The sequence below is a fragment of the Heterocephalus glaber genome, unplaced genomic scaffold (genome assembly GCF_053883595.1).
Source record: "Heterocephalus glaber isolate CG9 unplaced genomic scaffold, H.glaber_assembly_v1.0 deba00001600, whole genome shotgun sequence".
Taxonomy (NCBI): Eukaryota; Metazoa; Chordata; class Mammalia; order Rodentia; family Bathyergidae; genus Heterocephalus; species Heterocephalus glaber.
In genome coordinates this window covers 30,153,129-30,169,047 of record NW_028258372.1, presented here as the reverse complement: position 1 = coordinate 30,169,047, position 15,919 = coordinate 30,153,129, and the positions used below count along the sequence as shown (strand labels likewise).

At 34.9% G+C, this 15,919-nt stretch overlaps 1 long non-coding RNA gene across 6 annotated transcripts in view; it reads left to right on the top strand.

The window, feature by feature from the left end:
- Positions 1–15,919, top strand: part of LOC101699653 (uncharacterized) — a 128,129-nt gene that overhangs the window by 97,513 nt on the left and 14,697 nt on the right. Inside the window, exon 1 of one of the 6 annotated variants that reach the window (XR_015444190.1) lies at positions 3,521–3,583. The exons of the other annotated variants lie outside the window; for them this stretch is intronic. This is a non-coding gene — a long non-coding RNA (uncharacterized LOC101699653). Of the gene's footprint in view, positions 1–3,520; positions 3,584–15,919 lie in introns of those variants that run through there. 6 annotated transcript variants of the gene reach the window in all.

Genomic DNA, 15,919 nt, shown 5'->3' with positions numbered 1-15,919 from the left:
AGTACTCCTTCCATTTTAATTTCATTAAAGAACTCGAGGAGTATGGTAGATCTTCCCTGAAGTTTTTGTAGAATTCAGCCATGAATCCATCCTGACTTTGGTTTTCTTAGTTGGTAGGTTTTATTTTCAATTTCATTGCCTGTTATTGGATTATTCAAGGTTTTTTAAATATCTTCTTGGGTTCAGTTTTGTTAATTCATGTGTCTCCAGGAATCTCAATTTTTTGAGGTTTTGTTGAACTCTGATTTTTTTTGTTGATTTTTTGCCTAGTTGATCTATTTGTGACAGTGGGGTATTGAGGTCCCCCACTACAATGCTAACAAGATTTAAAAAAATGTGTAAGAATTTATTTTATCCTCAGCTAGATTTCTCAAAGACTAGAATTATATTTTGTATGTATTATATATATAAAATATTTGCTTCTGTTTCTATTTTTTATTCATTAAGTTTATTGGTACATTTTAGGTATACAATATGACATTCATCATTGGGAATTTGTACCTTTATGTGATGAATGTTGGTTCTTATTCTTTTCCCAATTCCTCTGCTCTCCCTTCATCCCCTCCACCTCTTCTTATTTAAAAAGACTTTGTGTCCATTTTTTCTTTTCTCATATTTATTCCTTTCCCTATTTCTATTTTTCATAAATAATTATATTTACTTTTACTTCTTCCAAAATATTGATTTCCCCCCACATTTTTCTCCCTTCTGAATTAATCTAATTTTGGTTTCATTTTTTCTTACTTGCACAATTGTAATCTGTCTTTTTAATAATTTTGTAGTAAATGGGAAATGAACTCAGGGCCTGAAACATGCTAGGCAAATGTTCTGTCATTAAGCTATATGCTCAATCTTTTCTTAAAATTTTTATTTTGAAACAGAATCTCACTAATTTGCTCAGCCTGGCCTCAAATGTGCTGTCCTCCTACCTCAGCACCTCAATTACCTTGGATTACAGGTGTGTGACACCACACCTGGCTTGTAATGTCTTTATTGCAATTTCTTCTTACTTCAGTCAGATCAGACTTGTGGGAGAACAATTCTCATCTTGTTTCTGTCTTGTACAAAAAGGTTTTATCCCCATCTTTCATTAAATTTTTAGCCAGATGTTTTTAGATATCATAGGTCCAATGGCTTCTTAATATCATTTAGTATTTCTTTGGCATTTTCAATTGTTTGGTCTGAATTTATGTTTCAAAACTTGTTTTCACCTTAGCTTCTTGAATATCATTCTCCCTTGATGTCACTGCTATCTCTGTCAGCAGGTCCTCATCAGTCTCTTACTGGATGCACTGTGCCCTCAAATGTTGACAGTGTAACAGATGCTAGGCTTATTCTGTTATTGCTTCACAGCACTCCTTGCGTGACCCTCCTTGTTCTCATACATGAATTTACACACCAAGGACTCCAAGTCTTAGTTACTTTGTTCCAAATGTGGATTTTCAAACACCTGATGAAAAAATATGTCCTCCATTAAAATGACTTATTCAATACTTAGTTTCATCATTAAAATTTAGATCCATGTTTAGCGTGTAAAGGATATTTAAACAATCTATTCCATATGTATTTGATAAAGTCACTTTAATTCTTGAGACCTGAATTTGATGTTTTTGAACTATGGGATAATCCAGTTCAGGTGGCTGGTGTAGAGAGAAATGACCTGGATCTAAAGTCTTGTCTTAGTTCTGTCCCAAATGAACTAAGTGACATTGGCAAGTCTCTTCATCTTTATAGTTCTTCCTCCTTTGTGAAATAAGAGATTGCTTTTCTATTTGAAAGCACTATTCTGCACACCACTATCTTCATGTAAGGTTCATATGACAGTGAAAGTGCTTTGTAAACTGTTAGGCTTAATACAATTCTACTGTATTATTACTAATATAATAATCAAGTTGGCACCAAAGATGAGGAGCTAAGTAATCAGGAATCACTAGCCCTTTGGGTTCTGTTTGGACCTACAAGGATACAATTGTTTGAGTTTGTGAATATATTAAAATTTAAAAACAGAATCACCAAATTACTGTTCAGGATTTATATTATGAATAATATTATTTATAGTAACAGTATGGATGGCATAATTATTGAAAATATACTTTGAATACTATATATTATCAAATATATCATACTTACTTGGAGAGTTGGTAGTAGTATTTATTGCTATCCTTACTTCTAGCAGATTGGTTCACAGCATATTTTAGTAAGCTTTTTGTGTTGAATGACTAAAGAGATTGGGCACTGAAAATTGACAATAATCATAAGGAACATTTCAAATAGGTAAGTATCAATTTTTGGTAAAAGATACTTGTGATACAGTAAAGAGATTAATTGACTCAGAATTCTCCAAAGTTCTGTAGGAGATAAGGAATTATAGTCACTGACTCTTTTCCTTTCAGGTGTATTTATTTGGCTTTTTTGTCCACATATTCTGTTTTATTCAAGCATAAACCCAATTGCCAACTAAAGTTTGAATTTTTATTATTGTAAAAGGGCTTTGAGTAGTCACCATGTCTCTGGGAAACTTATGTGATACTACATATGTCATGGTTTATGCAACTTGACACTTGTAACTCTAGGAAGAATCTGCAAATAAAGAATGTGTCTAAAGAAAAAAAGCAACACTAAACCAAAACAAAAGAATGTCTTGTCAGCAAGATATAATTACTTCAACTTCTTTAGACATACAACTATAGAGTTCTTCACACAGATGGTTCTGGTGCACTAAAGTCATTTAGAATGTTTAATTGTGCTTACATAAAAGCTCCAAGGCATGCAATAATTTCCTTTACCCACTGTATTCTTCACCTTCTCTTTATTACAATGTACTCAAGTTAAATCCTTTCAACATAAAACCTTTCAGTAATTTTGTCATGAAAGCCACCTCTCATTATAAAGAGTGTGTTTCTTTTTATCTACTTAATTTTTCTTAAAAAGAATTTAAAGAATCACTATACAACTACAGAGACTGGAGACTTGTAGTGGCTGGGGTTTATCATTACAATAGTAACTGAAAGTCAGATTGTGATACAAGAAACAGATTCTAAAAAGTCCATATTAAGCAGATATTCTGTTCCTATATATAAGCTCTGATTTAAAAATATTTCACACTACTTATTTGCCCTCAGCTGCTCTATGAGGTTGGCATAAATTTTTTGAAAGTGTGGGTTGGGCTCCAGCTCTGTGTACTGGCTAACTGGATAGGTGATGGGATCATTCATCATGAAAAATCACTAGGGAAAGTTCTGTGGACTTCATTGGTAGATACAGGTTAGCTTGCTGATGTTTAAGATCTGAATCAAATTTACTCATAGCTATATTCTTGAGTGAATTCCTTCACCCTGAAAAGTTATCTGTAATGTAGAAATTGAGGAATATATTCACACCCCTTTCTTAATCCTGAGAATGACGTTAATGTCCATATGAAATAGAGGAAGTTGCAGCATATTGCATATTTTTCCACACAACTAACATCAACATCACCCAGCAGCATGGTGGAAATGCAGATTCCAGGCCCCATCTCAGACATACTGAATCAGAATCTCTGGAGATGGACCTCAGCACTCCACATTTCAACAAGCACTTCCAGGTGATTTTTGCTGGGCCCTTAAGAGCATTTTATGTTATGCACAAAAAATATTCAATTGACAGTTCTTATGGATCTTAAGAGTTTTTGGTCTCTAAGTTATTTGTTCTGTGATAATATTTCATTTGTTCCTATGCTTTCAAAAGTTGTGTAACTGATATAATCAGAATTTGATTACTTGGTTAAAAGTAAACTTGAATTTTAATACCTTAAACTGTATTAATGAAAGAAAGATATTCCTTGCCAGAAATTGAAAGCTAGTTCTATATTCATTAGCTGTTCATTTATTCAACAAACATCTGTGTTTAAATAAGCTCTCATCCTTTGAGTAATTGTGCATGCTGGTGCCATTGTGTCAGGAGACCTTCAGACTCACTACCTCATTTAATACTCATAGTAACCCTAGATAGAAGGTGCTATTATCAAACTCATTTTATGGATGAGAAAGCTGAATATTAGGGAGGTTAAATAACTTGCTTAAGGATGCAGCCAGCAAACAAAGAGTATAGATCTGAGCCAAGGTTACCTCTTCCTCTTTCTTCTTCTTCTTGTCCTTTTTTTTTTATAATAGTAGGTACTGAACTGAGAGTCTCTCACACGCTAGGTGAGTGCCCAACCCCTGAGCTGCATCCCCAGCACTTTTCTATTATTTTGAGACAAGAGCTCACTAAATTGCCTAGGTTGGCCTTGAATTTGTGATCTTCCTGCCTCAGTCTCCTGAGTAGCTGAGATTACAGGTGTGTGCCACCATGCCTGGCTTAAATCCCATATTCCTGACCATCACTTATTCCCCTCCATCCATGCACAAAACCATGTGTGTGGAGAATGACCTAGAGCAGATCTTCCCAACTCCAAGGATTGGGCCCTTAAATTTACTACTATGTATTTGAATCACTCAGTCTCTGTGCCTTTTCACATGAACTGACCTTTTTTGTCCTAATGTAATTTCACATTACTATAAATCAGAATTTTTATATTAGAAAGAAACTTACTGATCATCTAAAATGCAGGGAATGACAAAAATAAAAAGGAGAGCTTTAGGATTTCCTTCTGTACTTCAGGAAAATTCCATTTTTATGTGCTTTGCATTTTGGGATTCCAGAAAAGATTTCTTTTGAAGAAAGTTCTGCTTTAACACCAAGTATAACAAGCAATGAGTTTTACTCCACACTTGTCATTTTACAAACAAGGATAGTAAGGCTCTGGGTCATTCTTAACATAAGCTCAGTTCTTTTGGTTCTATCAGGTGTTACTTCTGTTTTATCACACTATATTTGTGCTGGGTCCCTCTCAAAAAGTTTTAAAGACCTGAGAGAGAAGGACCTATTAAATTGCAAGAATACTGGGAATCAAGAATGGGTCTGCCCATTGCCATGTGCTTTATGTGAAAGGCACAATGAGGGAGCCCAAATGACTACACAACTCCAAATAAAAAAAAAGGATACCTGAGAGTAGCCTCCTACTATTGATCGACTCTGTTGGTTCATGATGAATGCTGGATGATATGTGTCCAAACTCTGCCTGATTTATGGGTAATGTCAACATGACTAAAGGTAAGAGCAAAGTAGTTATTTCCCTTATTTGGATTCTTACACTTTTACCTCTAATATCAATTGAGTGTCAGTGTATTGACATTTTAGCAGATCTACAGAATTTTGACTCACTTCATCTTGAGTCTCATTGGTTAAAGTAAATTTGTTTTCAATGAGTTGGTCTAGTTTTATAAATGATGAGTAAGCAGTTTTGGTTACAATGACAGACATATGGTATATCATTCTATGAACCTATGTAATATGTATTAAGTTTGCATCGTCTCATGCTGTAATGTATGCTTTGAAAGTAAAATTATAGCATTCTAGGATGAGTTAAGAAATATAGGTAATTAATAACATACAGGCCTAGGTTCAGCCATCAAATTATTAATTTGGTTGATGGATAATTTAATTTAATTGTTCAAAAAAAGCTATCCTCAATAGGAATGGCAGATTTTAGCAGTTAAAAATTATATTCATTTCTTAAAAGTGAGTACCCACAGAAGAGAAAATAAAAAAATATGCCTACATGGCCAGAATGTCCTTGTACAGCTTCTATATCCTTTATCCAAAATGCTTGGGACCAGGGCTTCAGATATTGAATTTTTGTTTGGATTCTGGAATATGTGTAAATACATAAAGAAATACCTTGGGATTGGGACCCAAGTCTAACTCTGAAATTCACTTATATTTTACATATACCATATATACATTATGAGAAGATACTTTTGCACAATATTTTTAATAATTTTGTGCAAGGAACAAAGTAGTGGACACAACCATGAGACTTGTAGTGTCATATTGGTGTTAAAAATGTTTCAAATTTTCAATTAGAGATGCTCCACTGACAAGCTATCTTTAGTATCAACACAAAACCGTAGTAGCAGGGTCACACGTTCAACATTTGGCAGGCCCACCATAAACTGTATTTGCTTAGCCTTGGTCACTAGAATCAGAAATGGAGCCAAAGAAATGTGGTAAATCAGGCTAAGTCTGCAGAATCCCATCCTTTCCTTTCCCCTCTTTTCTCATCTCTTCTCTCTTTTCTTTTCTATTCTTGGAACAGGGTCTTGTTATATTGCCCAGGATAGTTTTAAACTCCTAGGCTCAACCAGTCCTCCCACTTCAGCCTCCCAAGTAACTGGGACTATAGGTATGCACCACTAAACCCAGCTTTAGAGGCTGGTATTTTGAGCCCATGTGGAAGACTATCAGTGTGATGTGCAGAATCTCAGTCTTTTGTAAGTTCTAGTTAGAACCTATGTTAGTCAGCATTCCATCACTATGACAAAATACATGACGTAAATCAACTTAAAGGAAGAAAGATTTACTTTGGGTTACAGTTTCAGAAGTATCAGTGCATGGTCAATTGGCTCCAATTCTTTTAGGTCTGTGGCAAAGCAGAAACAAAATGGCAGAAGGGCATGGCAGAGGAAAGCCATGGCAGGTAGGAAGCACATAGAGAGGAAATGAGACAGGGAGGAAGAGGCAGTAGTACCATGATCCACTCCAACTAGGCCCCACCTCCTGTTTCCATCATCTCCAATATTGCCATCAGATTATTATCTCATCAATGGATCATTATCATCTTCTTGATGAAGTTAGAGCCCTCATAGTCTACTCACCCTAAAAAGCTCATCAGCTGGCAGCCAAGCCTGCAACATCTAAGTTTTAGGGGACTTTTCAAGTTCAAACCATGAACCCAAACAATAGTTTTTAGAGTTTATTTTTATTAATACATATTAATTTTACAAAATATTGCTTCAATGTGGCTTTTTCATACATTTGTGTAACATTTTGATCATATCCATGCCTGAGCAAGATGTTTTTTGCTCTTTTATATATTTTTTGGTTTCTCACTCAGCTATTCATTTTTCTATTGATTCATTGAACAAACATCACAGCCTCTGTACTCTGCCCTAAGCCCTGTGCTGAATCCACTACTGAAAAAACTTACAAACAAAAGCAACCAAATAAGAGGAGGGGTGGGGACAGAGACAGAGACCGAGACAGAGAGAGGGGAAACTTTTATTTAAAATGTTCCCATCCCGGGGGATTATTTGTTGAATAATCTAAGACCCCAAGAGCTGTGTGGATAATTAGCTAAATGGAGAAGTAAAATAAAAGTTAAATCTGTGGATAAGAAGAAATTTTCCCGAGGTCATACTTAAGAATTTGGATGTGTGTGTGTGTTTGTGTGTGTGTGTGTGTGTGAAGTGGTGGTGGTTGTTCTCCTCTTCTTCAATTTACTAAATAAATGATAGAAAACATCCATGTTGCTGTGTAATGCCACAATAAAACAAATGTAAAATATAATGTTTTTTTGTAAAAAAAATTTTATATTTGTAAAATATATGTTTTTTTCCTCAGTAATTACTGAAATTATTTTTTTGAAACAGATAATCTAGTAGCCTTGCTGACAACATTAATTTGCTATCCTTTTTTTTGGCTTAAATTCTTTTATTGGTACATTTTAGGTATACAATACATTTACATTTATCATTGGGTGCTTGTACCTGTACATGATGTATCTTGGTTCTTATTTTTTCCCCATTCCCTGTGCTTCCTCCCTCGCCCCCCTTAATTTGCTATCTTATAAGAGAATAATTTTGAGACCATAATTTCCATGTACCCAGACATAAAATTCTTGGAGAAGAAAGATGTGGCCTAATATTATGAATGCGTGGTTGCGTGGCCCTTTATTACTTAATAATTTGGAGCAGATATGGTGCTTCTTCTTTGTGATTAATTCAGGATAACTGCATTATCTTCCAATAGTTTCCTTTGTTTCTTTGTTCACCATGAGATTCTGAATGCATTGTTAGTTTTTAGTGTTACTACTATTATGTTTTACTATCTAGAATAAAAATTAATTTCTTCTTAGTCAAAGCATTAAGTCATATAGAGAATATATAAAGTTACAGGGGAAAGTTCTATTTTTCTCATACTTTGAATTAAATATATCTTTTATTTTTAAACCTTTTCACATAGTCTCACACTTACACTGAATTTTTGTTTTGTTCTTCTTTTATGTCAGTGCACTTCATCCTGTGTAGTGTTTTTGTCCTTTTCTTTCATCATGATGCTGCCTGTCCTTGAAACAGCCTCTTGGACACTGAACTTATTGTATGCATTTGTTGAATGAATCATTCAACAACAGTTACTTTAGTTACTTAAATTGTTTTAGCTTCTATAATCTTACTTTTGAAAAATGTTCTTTCTGAGAACTTTGTAATGGTTTCCAAAATCCCTCACAAACCCTGTGTTTGAGCGTCACTTTTTTTTTCATCAAGTTTCTTGGTATGTTTTAGGTATAGATTATGATCATATTCATCATTGGGAATTTGTACTTGTACATGGTATATTTTGGTTCTTGTTTTTTCCCCATTCCCTTTCCCTCCCTTCCACCCCTCCACTTCTGCCTATTTACAAAAACTTTCTTTCTGTTTTTTCCTTCTTTTGCCATATTTTTTCCTTTCCCTTCTTTCCTTTCCCCTACCTCTGCCCCCCACTTCCCCTTTCCCTTTGAATCTTTTCTTCCTACTTCACATTATCTATTATACATTTTGGTCCTCATTTACACTTTCAGTTTCTCACACCAGAGAAACTATTCAGCATTTACACATGTGTGTCCTATTTATTTCATTTAAGAGTATGGCACTTTTTTTTATCCTTTTGGGTTCTAATGCATATTTTCTACCATTTTGATGTTGATGACATGTTCTACCATGTCTGCTGTTGCCTCTGAGAAATACCTTCCCCAGTCAAGGTCTTTCTTCAACTTCTAATTTAATAGAGTTTAATTTTCTCTTAACTTAGTGATTACTTTTTCCTTTTCTGCTATGCCTTTGCACCCAAATGTACAATTTGTTCTAGAAAATTTGTTCCAAATTAATCTTTCTTCTAAGTTTTATTTTGTGTGCATGCGTGTGTGTGTGTGTGTGTGTGTGTGTGTGTGTGTGTGACAGCAGATTAAACCCAGGAGCATTGAGCTACATCCCAGAACTTTTTAATTAGGGGTAAGATTTTGCTGAGTTTCCCAGGCAGGCCTTGAATATGAGATCATCCTGCCTCAGCCTTCTAGGTAGCTAGGCTTACCACCATGCTCAGCTTTTTCTTCTCAATTATGAAAGCCATTGCTATCTGGTATTTGATATCCCTGCTTAACTGCCTGATGAGACATTATTGAAACTTGTTGCTCAGAAAAATAAGGCAAAATGAAGTTAACAGTATGATAAAATAGGTGTACATATCCTTTCACCATTACAGTCCCACAGATTTATCTTGATGAGATAATCAAGTATACAAGTGTATCCATCAATTTTCTATCACTGTGACAAAATGCCTGAGGTAACTTAAAGAAGAAAAATTTAATTCTGACTCAGGGTTTCCAAGGTTTCATCTATGAATGTCAACTGCTTGCATTGCTACGGGCCTGAGGCATGGTAGAATGTTATCGAAGAAGGGTGTGGAGGATCAAAGCTCGTCACCTCATTGCAGTTGGGGAGGACAGAGAAATCAGAAGAGCCTCAGAAAAGAGAAAAGATATACCCTTTAAAGGGATGCCTTTAAGGATTTCATTTAATTCAAAGGGATGCCTGCAGTGACTTACTTCCTTTAACTAGACCCCACCCATTCTGCTATGCTCTCATTAATGGTTTAATCCCATTGTCAGCCCCATCACAATCCAATCACCTCTCTAGGCCCCACTTCTGAACAGATTAATGCATTGGGGATCAAACCCTCAATATACAAGTCTTCAGGAAACACTTGCATTTAAACCACATAGTGAAAAAGTCACCAACACAAATGTTCAATAATATTTCTCTAAAAAATTAGGGCACCTCTAAGTAATGGAATTCAGTTGTGATATATAAATGGTATTGAGGAAACATGTAATTGAGATGGAAAAGCAAAGGTTTGTGTGAAAAATCAGGTGACAAAATTATATGATATGACTACATTTTGTTGGAAAATATAACTATGGGAAAGCATATAGATAACTTACAAAATATTGAAGGTGTACACAATAAAACTAGCAATTATTATATCTCACTGTTGAAATCACAGGTAATTATTTTTTTCCAATCTCAACTTTTTAAAAACAAAAATGTTATACTTTTAAATGACATTTTAGATGTTAAACTTTACATTTATTTTTAAATGTTCAGTAAGTTGAAGTTCCTGACAGTATATTCTTTATCTTGCTTTATAAAAACATGTATCTTCTCTATTTCAGCTTTGCTTATGCTTACTCATATTATCAGTAACACCTGATAGTATTGTTCTCAAATTGTAATATTTACTCTTTTCTTCAAGAAATATAATTTGATTCAAAGCAGTAGAAGGAGTCAACAGAGGGCCTACAGTTTGCTAAGCATATATGCCTTGAACTTCACCCCCCAGCCCTTAGGTCAGTGATGGGCGAGTCTTTTAGAGACCAAGTGCCCAAGTTGCAACCCAAAACCCACCCACTTATCACAAAGTATCAACACTGCAGTTAAACCTGAATACTGGGATTTTAGTTTAGAAAAAAGAATTTATACATTAACATCGTTTGTCTTAAAATAAAAACACAATAACTGAACTTTCAGTGATACAAACAGCTTTTTATTGAAGGGTAAAAGTTTGCATTTGGCATACTTTTGCACAGTTAATGTGATCTTTGCTGTTGAGTGCATGCTGATAATTTGTCAAACCTTGGCTCATACTTCCTTAGTTTGAGAGCAACACCTGCAACAACAGGTCATCTCTCTTCTGTTTCTTGTATCATGTTTGATTTAATTCAAAGCTGAAAGCAGCTGCTCACAAGCATAAGATGATCCAAACAAGGTAAGAAAAGCAATCCCAAGTACTTTCATTGACTTAAAATTATTTGGCAGAGAATTCCACACTTTAAGGATTTCATTTTCAGAACTACCAACTGTGCTGTCCTTTGTCATCTCTCTACACTCTATGTTCTCTATCTTCTCAAGTGTTGCATGCAGGTCATAGGATTTATTTTTCCAGATAGAGCTTTTTTGAAATTCCAATACCTCCATTTCCAGATTTCCAAACTATGACCAGTGTAAGAAAAGATCAAGTTCTTTAAATTTAGTTTTATCTGGAGAAGGAACACAGGGTTGTCTCTGTTTTATGGAACTGTAAAAATCTGTTATTAAAATTCTCCTTTGCAGCTACTACAATGCTAGAAAGCTCCTTGTAGATTTCTTGATGACTTGTAGGATTCTCTACAAATGTAGAAATTTCTAAATACATTTTTAGATTTAGAAAATATTTCAGATGCCCACTTTCAAGGTCTTTTTAAAAAATCTGCAATTTTCTCACACATCTTTTGACATCACAAAACATCCTTTCTGCTCTTTTCCCTATACCTTGTAGATTTTTGTTCAGTACATTGAAGTGTACTGTTAAATGTGTAAAAAAAATGAGATTGTTAAGCCAGGCCATATCAGTGAGCTGTGGATATTCCTGCCTTTTTTCATTCATAAACAGCCTAATTTCATCGAAGCAGGATACAAATCTGTCCAGGATTCATCCTATGCTCAGCCATTGGATGTTATTGTACATAAGTAAAATATTGTACTGTGCCTGAACCTCATCAAGAAGTGCATAAAACTGTCAAAAATTAAGAATATGAGCCATGATGCAATTCACTAATTTTCTGACATCTTTGAGGATATCACCTAAGTTTTTGCTGCTTTCTGTGGCACAAAGAGCTTCTTGATGTATAATATTCACAATGAAATGAATGACTGGATGTTTTGCTGCATTAACAGAGAAGTGTATGAAACCAGATGTTGCCCCCACCATCCATGATACCTCATCATTAGTAATTGAAGTTACTTTTTCTGGTCTTATGTCTTGTGACAAAAAAAACCTCTATCACAGTATTGTAGATCTCTATCCCTTGTGTTCTTCCAGGTGAAGACACGTTTCACCAGTTCTTCTCTCATAATGTCACCAACAGCATAACAGAAAATTACTGCTAGCCTTTCATGATTATTTATATTGATACTTTTGTGTAAGCACATGGAGTAACAGTCTGCCTTTTGCAAATCAGTGGTGAGTGGCTGACTAACATCACTTGCCATGAACAGGACTCAATCTTTAACATTTCTGCTAAGTGGCATCTCAGAGATGCATTGCATAATTTTATCCTTGTTTGAGAAATCATGAGAAAGGGAAATACTCCCAGACAATATGGCCATTTTGACAAAATATCCATCAGAGAGTGGCTTCACATGTTGTGCTCTACACAGTGAAATTTGAAAGCTGGAAGCTGTCATAGGATTTGTTTTAGAAAGATAGTTGCAAAAACTAAGGTACCAGGAATGATATTTCCCCAATTTCCCTTCAATAAACTCTTTCCTTTCAGTTTCACCAAGTCTGGCAACACTTTCGTGTTTGGTGTCAAAGTGCCATCTGACACTTGATGTGTGACACACAACACTTTCACTACACAGGACACAATGCTTTCCCCTTGCGTTTAATTACTAATCACTCCCAATGCCTCTATCAGGGCCTCTTGGAATGACCTTTCACTGTCTGTTTTCAGGTTTTTTTTTTCCTGCAGTCATTTTTTTTTAAGGCTTAGAGTCTAAAAAACACAAATTAAAAAAAAAAAGAATAACCCAATACACATTACATCTATCTCTATAACAAAACTAGCTAACATTATTAGTTAACACTAAATAATTGGATATTCCTGGAATCAACAATATACAGCAAGAATTCTTAGCTGGGGTTCCTGTAAAATTTGCTGACCATTAGCTTTTGGCTTGGTCCAAAAAAGGCATCAGTGCATTTCATACCTTGTGGGGCTTCTGTTAAAAATCACAGCCAGTCCAAGCAAATATATATTGTCAGCACATGGACTGGCTATGAGAAAGTTCAGACAAATTGCAGCTAATGACTCGTGGGTTGTGACATCATCGCTGGTGCTGCTACTCATTTCCTGGCACACACATGGCCCCTATGTGCTGTGTTATCCAACGCTCATCTGCTGGGGTGATACTGGGGTAACTTGGCTCGTGTGCCAACAGAGAGGGGGCTGTGAGCCTGTTGCAGCATGCATGCTATAGGTTCACCATCACTGCCTTGGGTGATATTTTAAAAGAAAGAAGTCATAATCTGGATGTCAGCTTTTTTGTTCAACATACAGCTTGTAAGTTTAGGACTGTTCTTTATAGTTGGAATGTGTATCATCTATAAAAGAAAGAAAAATGAAATAATTTGAGAACATTCACTATATATAGTGACAAGTAAGACATGTGGCAATCCTACTGTATTTTGGCAATAACACTTAATATTACTATAATCTACTTATTATGCATGCTACCTCCTTAGGCCAGAGACTCTATTCTGAATTTGAAAAAAACCAAACTAATCAGCTGGGCGTGGTGGTGCACAATTGTAAACCCAGCACTCTGGGGGACTGAGACAGAAGGATCTTAAGTTTGAGTCCAGCCTGGGAAGCATAGCAATTTAGCAAGAACTTGCCTCAAAATAAAATGTAAATGGCTGGGGATGTACCTGAGTTCAAAGACCCTGGGTTCCATCCCCAGCACCAAAAACCAAAACAAAATACAAATTAGTCAATAACAGGTTATTCATTTCCTACTAACAGAACTTAGGGCACAAATGGTTTACATAGTAGTCTTCAGGCCTATTTGAAGAATCAAGAAGAAGTTAGGAGTCCCTAAAATAATGGATGCATTTAAAGAAACCAGAATTTTCTCAGATTCTGAAATTCTACAATGGTAAATAACTGTCCTATGTATCTGACTCTCTGGCAAGGAATAAGAAAGGAAAGATATTTTACAACAAATAATTTTGGGAGTATATAATAACACACATGTATGCCTTCACAAAAGGGCTTCTAACATTATCCCTGGGGCAAGCTAAAATAGAGCTATTAAACTTTAAAAAATTATAAACTAATTTTATAGTGAACTAATAATCACATATAAAAAGTGTGACATAACAACTTTAGTTCATAAGACCAATAACATTATGTCAATGCTATCATAATAAGCTACTAAGTCCTAGCTTTTTAATCAATGTAAGTATTGATATGATAGAATGATGATCTCTTGTAAAGCAATAAATCTGCAGATGGAATTATGTCAGGAGTCTTCCTCAAAAGCATGTTCTCAAACCATAGCAATGAAACAGCCACCACTAAGTCTGTAGGAAAATTAATCTAATCAGCTGAGGGAAAGTGATTGTAATCTAGAACTTTAACTAGTAGAATTTGTATTTAATATGAGTCATTTAAGACAATTCATCTCATAAGAATAATGCCCACATGCTTTTAAGTGATAAAGGTAGATGCTTATGTTAATCATTAAGTATTGGAGCTTTGTTATAAAGAAGGATGCCAAAAAATTGATAAGGAAATGGAAATATGGGACATATAATATCAGAATAATTTACTAAGAGAACATTTTTTTCAGGGAAATCTTTGCGATCCTTTTGGGAGACCTTAGCAGTTGCACCAGGTTTGGCAAATGAAAAAATTCTGTACAGTGATCTACTTAATAATAACAATGATAACAACAGTTAGTAGTAGTAAAGTAGGGAGTTGACCATTCAAACGTATTTTCCATAATTATATGCCATTCCTAACGCAGTAGTTTGGAAATACTTTAGAAAACTGAAAATAAACTAAAATCTGACTACCTATAGAGCCTTCCACAGTGTGATTCTGGAAAGAGATAAAAATGGAAGTCTGTTGGGTAAGCTCTAGTCCCTACTTTGAGGTAAAGCAGACATGACACTTGCGAAGTACAAAATTGACTTCTTACCATATTTGAGCTTAAATGAAATCACTGTAAAGATGATGTGCCAATACAGGTTCATTTGGACAAACTATTCCAATTAATGTAATTCTATTTTGCAAAACAATCCTCTGCATCAAAGATAGAAAGTGGCGGAAAAATTGGGATGCTCTTGATCTATCTATTTATACTATCTACATAATACTCATTCTTTAATCTTTTGATTCTCATTCTTTGACCTTAGTGATTAAAATTCAAAGTTATCAATAGCATATTGAATTAAGAACAATAAAGAATGAGTGTGTTTAAAAAAATCAGAATACTTTAAAAAACTTATAAATCCACAATAAATAAAAATGGAAAACAAAGCTCTTGGCAAAATTAAAAATATTCAAAGAAGAATGTATTGTTCTGTACATAGGTTTGGAAGGGCAGGAAAATATGTCTGCAATAGAAATATGGCTCTTTGCTAGTCTTGATTTCTCTCAGTCTGCACTTATGCAATTATGTTGTTCCAAGGTAAATAAATTATTAAATAAGTATGTTTTAGAAAATCATCCAACTTTATTGAAAGAAAGAAAAGAAAATCTTCTTGTAAATAAACAGAATTGTTTTTACGTTGTTCCTCCATATTTATCTTTGTACAATTTTCCCTGTCTGGCAAGTAGTACTAATCTACCATGTGCCTCTTGTTTCTCTGTTTTAAAATAATTTTGAAAATAAATTACAGCTAAGAAGTCAAGAACAACTTCCTGGTCATAGTTCCAACTGTTCCCTGTGTGCACGTGTGTTTCGGTGTTCCTGTCACTGTTTCTATTGCTTGGTGGTGCGGGAATAAGTAGTGAGTCCCTGAACCTGGCCTGCTTTGGTTTTGTGACCCCTCATGGCCTTTTATGGGAGAATGTGACAATCTCTGTGATCCTTTTATTGATCTAAGAATATGCTGTTAAGAAAATGCATTGGAGGGCCGGGGATTTAGCTCAGTGGTTTCGCCACCTGCTACGCAAGCGCAAAGACCCAAGTTC